The sequence below is a fragment of the Gobio gobio genome (genome assembly GCF_949357685.1).
Source record: "Gobio gobio genome assembly, contig: scaffold_204, whole genome shotgun sequence".
In the NCBI taxonomy this organism is placed as follows: Eukaryota; Metazoa; Chordata; class Actinopteri; order Cypriniformes; family Gobionidae; genus Gobio; species Gobio gobio.
In genome coordinates, this window is record NW_027645709.1 from 1 (window position 1) to 9,425 (window position 9,425).

Sequence of the window (9,425 nt, forward strand, 5' to 3'; positions counted from 1 at the left end):
TCAGTGGTGCTCCAGGCAGTCTGTGACCATCGGGGTCGCTTTATTGACATCTCTGTGGGTTACCCAGGAAGTGTGCATGATGCACGCATCCTTAAGAACAGCCCCATCTACACTAGGGGGACTTACCCTCCTCCTGGGTATTTTCTCCTAGCTGATGGTGGCTGCCCATGTCTACAGGAACCCCTGGCCCTTATCACACCATATAAGAGGCCAGTGAGAGGCATGGCAGAGCAATAGTGTTAATTTTGTCACCTTTTTTTAATTTAGTCTTAGTCTTGTGCCGAATGTCCTTGTTAGTTTTAGTCATATTTAGTCGTTCACATATCTTTTTTTGTTAGTCAAGTTTTAGTCGACTAAAAGTCTCGTCATTTTAGTCTAGTTTTAGTCAAAAGACAACTCAAGGTATCTTAGTCAAGTTTTAGTCGACCAAAAGTCTAGTCATTTTAGTCTAGCTTTAGTCAAAGGAAAACTCAATATATTTTGTGGCAAAATAAGTTACATAAAATATATATAACCTGCATAATGTGCAACAACACCATAGCTAACTGGTTGATTTACAGCATAGATGCCTAAAATCAGCATTAGCTCATGAGACGATGGGCACAAATATTGATTTCGATCTTGATTCAGTATGAATTCATATGTATATAGCCTACTGTACATATAAGGAACAATACGTTTTTTACACTTTTTTGGGGTTATATTATATTTGCGTGCATTCTTTACTATTCACTATTATTAACATTTCAAAATTTCACAAATAAGTAAGCAGTTATGATCTGCAATACTTTTTTGAGCAACTAGACTACATGTGCATTATTAAAGAGCCATACAGGCACCCAGTGGGTAATGGCATTACAAGTTAATTTTTTTTTTTCCAGCCACAAAAATGGCTCTAATTTACCTCTTTGCAGTGGAATTCTCAATTTTAACCTTAATTAACACACTAATTGTAATATAAATAATAAAAATATTAGAAGAAAAATATTTTAAGTGGTCATTAATGGACCATAAGTATTGCACAAATAGTATTTAGTACCAAAAGATCTCCTCAAAATATTCAATAAATATTATTGAATTAAAATATAGGCTATTTATTTTAAAAATAGTTAAGGTGTATGGTCACATTTGACCACCAATGAGTACAAGTGTGACTTAATTAGTAAGGAATACCTGAGGGCTAAATACAAGAAAAACATTAATATTAATGTTAACAATGTTGATCTCTACCACTCTCCATAATACAATGATACTGTAAATGTGGCTGACGCACACTATGCTGTACTGTTTACCAAAAATTGCTGCAAACACCTGTAAAGTGAAGCTGTTGTGTAACTTACGCGGCTTAAGCCATTCACATATACTACACAGCGCTAGAAGTATTGAGCGCTCCGGGAACCGTGACCACACGCGCGCGGCCGCGAGATGACAGGCGGAGTCTGAGAGAGACCTGTACTCCAGCAACAGCGGGAACTCTTTCTGAATATTTTGAACAGCTGAATATTCATCTCATGATGAAAAAGTAGAGACAATTGTAGACGAAAATGAAGAGAGATTTTATCTTTGTTTTTATTTTATGCAAAACATTTTAGTCTCGTCCTTTTTCATCAACAATAATGCATGTTAATTTAGTCTTAGTCAGTGTTTTTGGACATTAGTGCAGTCTCGTCATCGTCTCGTCTTCGTCATGGGAAAAAAGGTCGTAGTCTCGTCTCGTCTGACGAAATTAACACTAATTGTTCAACTACCTTCATTCCAAAGGTCGCACAATCATTGAGCATGCATTTGGAATGATGAAAACCCGCTTCAGGTGCATCTTTTTAGAAGCTCTTGAAGTACATGCACTGTTTGTCCCTAAGGTAATAAATCATTGCAATACTTCTGTGGTAAATTTCTTAATCAAATCATAGTATCCTACTCAAAATAACAGTTAATGCTTAACAACTGCTAAAGTCACACTATCTTCTGTGTTCATGTTTTTTTTTTTCATATCTCAACAGTCTTGTATCCTTTTGCCCGGCCTTGTGCACAGGTGGTGACAGCATGTGCAATTTTGCACAATATTTGTGTTGGTGTTGGGGATGTGCTGGAAGAGGTTGAGGAGGAGGAGGACAACCAGCCCCTTGTGAGCTTGATGGTGGGGAGAGCCGGAGTGGAGCTGCGCTGACCAACGAGGTGTCTGCACTCCACGAGGCACCTCTTGACCATGACTATTTTTGCCAGGTGAATAATTAAGTGTGGACTATGACCTGCTTCGCTTACATCCAAGTACATACAACACCACCATTGGTAAACACCCATACAGTCAAGAAGGTAAATGAAATATTCTTAATGTACCAGTGATGTACTGTATTATGGTCCTGACCATAAAAGTACATTAAGTATATTTTATTTACCTTCAGTGATACAAAATTAAATATACTGCAACTGTTGTAGGATCAATTATCATCTTACATGACAGATTGGATAACCACTGGACTAACCTAAACATTCTTCTTCTGTCTGCAGCCTTGAAGCAACAGCAGCAGCACCGGCGTTGCTGTAGGCAGTGTGGCTGATGGCCGCTTGTGTTCTTCTCGTCTTGTTGTGTATATAGTTGTAGATATGAGAATGTTGTTTAAATTAATTTTCTGCTTCATGTATATAGTTGTCAATATAGAAATGTTGAAATACATTTTTTTTTTATGAAACAAAGATGTAAAAATGTATGTTTTTTGTAGAGCTTTGAATACCGAATCACAAAACGTTATAAATAAGTTGTAAATAAAGGTGAAGATATTGTTCAATACATTGTTTTGTTTTTCTATTGCAGTCTAAAGAACAAAGGTTTTTTAAAAATGGATATAGTTTATATTAAATAATTAAGGGGCAAAGACAAAACCAGTTCAATTTAATTTACTTTATTTTTCCGCCAATCTCTCCTACAGCAAAAAAAAAGCGGTTTGATCTCTCTCTGGCCTCTGCTTCCCTCCTCTCATCTGCCTCCCTCTGGTATTTAATATCCTCCTTCAGTAGTAGGATTGGATCCTCTTGCTCCCTTCTCCTCTTCTCTCCTCTGTGCCCTGCTCTCTCTTTGCTCCTGTCTCTCACTCTCTCCTCCTCATCCTCGCCTCTCCCTTCATCTACCTCTTGTGCAGTGCTTGGCCCTGGTTTTTCCTCTTGGATCGAGGCAATAAGGCAAGGGGGCGAGACTGCTGCAGACTGCCCTAATGCCTCGTCCATGAGGGCAAACCAGGGCCAATTTCCTGCCGTCGCCTTGCCATCCTCTGTCCCTTGACCTGTGGCAGGACACTTACATTCCTAAACAGTGAAGATCTAAAAGTTGTGATGATGTACACTACCGTTCAAAAGTTTGGGGTCAGTACGATTTTAAATGCTTTTAAAAGAATTCTCTTCTGCTAACCATGGCTGCGCTTATTTTATTAAAAACACTACTAAAATCAGTTATAGTATTATATATTATTCCAGTGTAAATCAGCTGTTTTCTATGTGAATACACAGTAAAGTGTAATTTATTCCTGTGACCAAAGCTTCAGTGTCACATGATCCTTCACAAATCAGTATAAATGTGAGGATTTGACGCTCAAGAAACATGTATTATTATTAATGTTGAAAACAGTTGCTGGTCTGTCAGTTATACCGTTTTTTTCAGGATTCTTTGATGAATAGAAAATATGAAAATGTGTATGAATATGTTTGAAATATAATCTTTTTTAACATTATAAATGTCTTTACTGTCACTTTCGATCAAATTAATTATTCCTTGATAAATAAAAGTATTGAATTCTTTCCTCCAAAAAATTAAATTCTCACTGACCTCAAACTTTTGAACCGTAGTGTATTAGTACTATTGTACACTACACTGCATATACTTACTGGAGGCAGGCCCAAGTCTGTCAGGTTTACATTCAAGGCTTATTTCAAAAATCACAAGTTACATTAAAATGTGCATAAACAATTATTTCAATACTTGTCTCCCACCTTGTACTTGGTTTTTAAATTGTCCCACTTTTTTTTGCCTGGGCGTGGGAAACCCTCCCTTCGATCCCCATCTTCACCAAAATAAGCCTATGTGAATGACGGGGGAGAAATAAAAAGATTACACAGCGATCACTTCTGAACATTAAATAATTTGCTTCTCACCGATATCCGTTGGCCGCGGTGTCTCTCCCCCCGGTAAACAGCTGCCTGTTGTCTACACGGAGACATATGAACGCCTCCGTTTGTTCCTTGGTCCCTGTTATTAAGACGAGAAAGCTATTAATAATGCTGTGAATGGTATAATATTAACGTTAAATCACTGTGTACAACTTAACTAGTTATTTATAAATGAAATGCCGGTGACGGCAACCAAGCTAATTGTTAAATGACAGGTCCGTTAGCCATCAATAACGTAATTTGTATATATTTGTATAATTTATAATATCAATACGGTAGTAATTTGTACAAGCATTTAAAGTTAAACTTTACTTATATTTACTACGGTTATAACAAATGTCCGGTAACGTAAATATACTTACATTTGAAAGCATATTGCCCCGTTAATGGTCCGACTCTGCCAACATTCTGTATTTAGATAGCAAAGCTGCGCGCATAGGATTGTGGGTGATTTGAGAACGCTAAGTGCGCGAAATCTACTCGTAAGCATCCTTTCCTGTATATGGCATATTTTTTCGAAAGAAAAAGGCCTCAGACCTTGGTTGAAATTCCGAGGATCCTCGACATTGGAACAGTCCTTCGACGGACGTCGATGACGTAGCATCCTCGAAATGCTGGCTTCCGAGGATCCTTCCTTCACATTGAGAAACGCCTACACTGTTCTTTTCCTCTCTAGGCAGGTATTTTTTTTAGGTTTATTTATCGAAATGTTCTTTTATATATTTGTGTGATGTTCTGTATTTCAATCGCGGCTTTAAAATGTTATGAACATTTTCCAAATGTTTATCCACCACATTACCTTTTATTTAAACCTAAGAATGCATTGTCAGTTCGTCTGTCAGTTGGCAGGCAGTTTTGGTCGTTTTATTAAAAGTCGTTACCGTGTGGAGTGTGTAAAATATAAGTTTTACCCTCCTGCTGACTGTCGTGCCCCTCCCAACCCATTCACACACACATAAATGATTCGACTATCGGTCGACTATAGAAAGATTCTGCAATTCTGATTTGAATGTGTAAATCATTAGTCGGGGACACCCCTACTGCAGACATGGCTCTTTGATTATGAATTGATAAGGTAATAACAGTAAATATGATAATGCATCATCCAGAGGAGCTCAACTGATCCTTGAGCAGAGGAAAGGTTTGCAGATCTCTCTCAAATACTCGTAAAAACTGATCATTTCAAATATGAATAAGCAGTTTCCATGTAAGGTGACAAAAACAGTCACGAAATGAATAAACACTTTAAAGGTCCTGTTCTTCGTGATCCCATTGTTCAAACTTTAGTTAGTGTGTAATGTTGCTGCTAGAGCATAAATAATACCTGTAAAATGATAAAGCTCAAAGTTCAATGCCAAGCGAGATATTTTATTTAACAGAAGTTCCCTTTCAAAGCCTACAGCGAACGGCTGATTAGGACTACATCCTGGTATTTCCTGCTTTAATTACGTCAGTAGAGCAGTTTGTCGACTAACCTCCGCCCACAAGAGTACGCGAAAAAGGGGGCGTGGTCTTGTTGCTGTCCCACGTGGAGAAGAAGAGGACGTCGCGTGGAGAAAAGGAAGTGCTGCGTTTCAGTGTGTTTGTCGCCATGTCATCGAGACGCTGTTATTTTCATCCCGGAGTCAAATCACCTTTGTTTGGCTTTCCCAGGGACGCTGTAGAGATTATTAAGCGCGTATATATCTCCCGTTAAGAGGCGTGACCTTTCCACGTGCGCTAAGCTGCTGTCGAATCACAACACAGGACCGTGCTACGTTCGCTAAGCTGCTGTCAAATCGCAACACGGGAACCGCTGACACAATCAGAACTCGTTACGTGTTTCTGAAGGAGGGACTTCATAGAATAAAGGAAGTCTTCAGTCGTTTGTAGGACAGTGAAAACAGCGGTGTACAGATAAGTAAATTGTGTTAAAAATACAGTTTTTTTTTACACGCGAAACATGAACACATGTTATATTGCACACTGTAAACACAATCAAAGCTTCAAAAAAACACGAAGAACGGGACCTTTAAAATGTCATTTAGCAACTGAAACTAGTTTAAACACATTGTTCAACACATTACATCAGTTTTGAAAAGATTTTAAAAAAAAAATCATATAAAGCCAATTCAGTTTTGAACACACATGACAGAAATCACAAAAACACATCTAAATACATAACCATGCCTGCGCAAGTTGTAAACATGCAGTTATTAATCAGTGTATTGTGAATTTGCCAAAAATTGAAACACAGGAGAGAAATTCAGCTCCACAGGCGAACCGCTCACATAAACCTTCACACTGCATTCCCTCGGTTAAAACTACACTTCTGCAGATAAAACACCTTTAAACTTGGCTCTAATGAAAGAGAACATACTCGAGCTTCTCATTTACACATTTGAACAAAACAGATCAATTAATCATCGATTCTTAACCTTTAAGACGCTTTTGAACAGGAGTAAACAAACACACGCCTTTCTCCCCTCAGATCTCCCGCGGACTTAAGACTCTAAGACCTTTAAGGCCCGGGTATACTTCGGCCGTCCGCTTTCGTGCACCGCCCGCATGACGTAATTTTCGTCACTCGGAGGGCTCACGGCCGGCCGCACACCCCGTCCGCGCGCAGCCCAAATTTTGTGACCGCGCGGACGGTCCGCGTGCAACAGCGCATGCGCCAGCAGTACAGAAGAGTCCACTAGGTGGCAATAAACATAGTATTGAGCACAGTGTTCAGCCGTCGAAGAAGAGTGTGCAAAGACCGGTTTAAAAACAACACGCTTGGAAAAAAAAGAGAGAATTTTTGATTCTTCAGTGTTTCTTCCAAACTATGTTGCAATGGTGGATCCACTACAGTTCTTCTCCGATCATGCCCAGCGAATGTCCCGTTGATGACAGGACTCAGTGCTGCCCTCCGATGTCTGGTGGAGCATAGACACTTTTTTACTGCGCATGTGTCGAACGCGATCCTCCGCGCGCATCCGTTGTGTAGTATACTTTGAAAGACGCGCGGACAGGGCTGCGCGCGTGACGCGTCCGGGCGCGGTAAGTGAAGTATACCCGGGCCTTAAAGGCCCGGGTATACTTCGGCCGTCCGCGTTCGTGCACCGCCCGCATGACGTAATTTTCGTCACTCGGAGGGCTCACGGCCGGCCGCACACCCCGTCCGCGCGCAGCCCAAATTTTCAGATCGCGCGGGCGGTCCGCGTGCAACAGCGCATGCGCCAGCAGTACAGAAGAGTCCACTAGGTGGCAATACGCACAGTATTGAGCACAGTGTTCAGCCGTCGAAGAAGAGTGTGCAAAGACCGGTTTAAAAACAACACACTTGAAAAAAAAGAGAATTTTTGATTCTTCAGTGTTTCTTCCAAACTATGTTGCAATGGTGGATGCACTACAGTTCTTCTCCGATCATGCCCAGCGAATGTCCCGTTGATGACAGGACTCAGTGCTGCCCTCCGATGTCTGGTAGAGCATAGACACTTTTTTTTACTGCGCATGTGTCGAACGCGATCATCCGCGCGCATCCGTTGTGTAGTATACTTTGAAAGACGCGCGGACAGGGCTGCGCGCGTGACGCGTCCAGGCGCGGTAAGTTAAGTATACCCGGGCAAGAAAGAAGCGAGAGCGCGCAGCGAGAGCGCGCAGCGGCAGCGCGCCGGTGACGTCACAACTGCAAGGCACATGCGATTTGAATATTTGAGGTAATTATTTCATTATTATAGTGTAAAACATTGGGGAAGTGACTGAATGCCCACATATAAAATTTGGAGAAATGCACTGTTAGCTAACTGTGTGATTTGTATATGTACATTTCTAAAAATTCATAACTTTGGACAATCTCTGATAACAGATCACTCTAAATTGTAATGATTTTTAAAAAAGTTATGGGGAAATTTCAATATAATAAAATATATTGTGGCAGAATCTGTTCTGAGAGGAGGGTTTCTGACAGGAAAATGTATTTTCTGAAGTAATTTTGACTTAAAATCAAGTTATATTAGTGATTTTTAAAAAGTTATGGGGAAATATCAATATAATAAAATATATTCTGACAGAATCTGTTCTGAGAGGAGGGTTTCTGACAGGAAAATGTATTTTCTGAAGTAATTTTGACTTTTGATTTTAAAAGTTATGGGGAAATATCAATATAATAAAATATATCCTGACAGAATCTGTTCTGAGAGGAGGGTTTCTGACAGGAAAATGTATTTTCTGAAGTGAGTTTGACCTCAAATCAAGTTATATTAATGATTTTTTTAAAGTTATGGGGAAATATCAATATAATAAAATATATCCTGACAGGAAAAAGTATTTTCTGAAGTGATTTTGACCTCAAATCAAGTTATATTAATGATTTTTAAAAAGTTATGGGGAAATTTCAACATAATAAACTATATTCTGACAGAATAGATTTAACACCCAGTCCTGACCCTGGAGGATCATGTTCTGCAGAGTTCAGCTCCAGCCAGTCCCAACACACTTTCCTGGACATTTCTAGATATCCTGAAGACCTTGCTTAGCGGGTTCAGGTGTGTTTAACTGGCCTAGCTAAACTTTGCAGGACATTTGCCCTGACATTAGCTCATTACTTTCATTGAAATGGATTCATCAACAGCTAGTACATCTTAAAACATAGAGCTCATGACAAATAATATAGATGGACAAACATTAAACGCAAAAAAAAAAATAATAATAATATCTTAAAAGAAACTAGGGAGTGGCAAACTTTGAAGTAGGGTTCAAGTTTGAATGAGTTGTATAGCTTCTCATACACAGATATGGCCTATTTATGAATACAATTCTTGCATTTATTTGTCATTTAAACTGATGCAAAAAGGGAGAGAGAGTAGAAAAGACTTAGTGTGCGTCTCAATCAGCTCCCTAGTCCAGAAGTCAATGGACTGACTGATCCCTGATCAGTGCACTGACTACTGACCAGAGGAGCTGACTGAGACGCCCTTATTATCCTGTCGCCCCCTCTAGTGGACAGCATTAAGTGTTACGGCCCTCAGTGCTCAGATAACGCAGATCAATGGGATTTTTGGGGAAAGTAAGTCTGACCATTTAGAAAAGATATAAGCGAGTCAGACCATCCGGAGTCAATTTCTCACAATAATAATAATAATGATAATAATAATATTAATCATCATCTTTAAATATATGCTGGCTTTATTAAGCCAACATAATAAAGAAAACTCAGAAAAATCGACCAATTCAGTATGTAAAAAAAAAACGTTATCGTTTTATTTAAAAAAAATAAAATAAATGTTGTCAGTCTTAAAGGG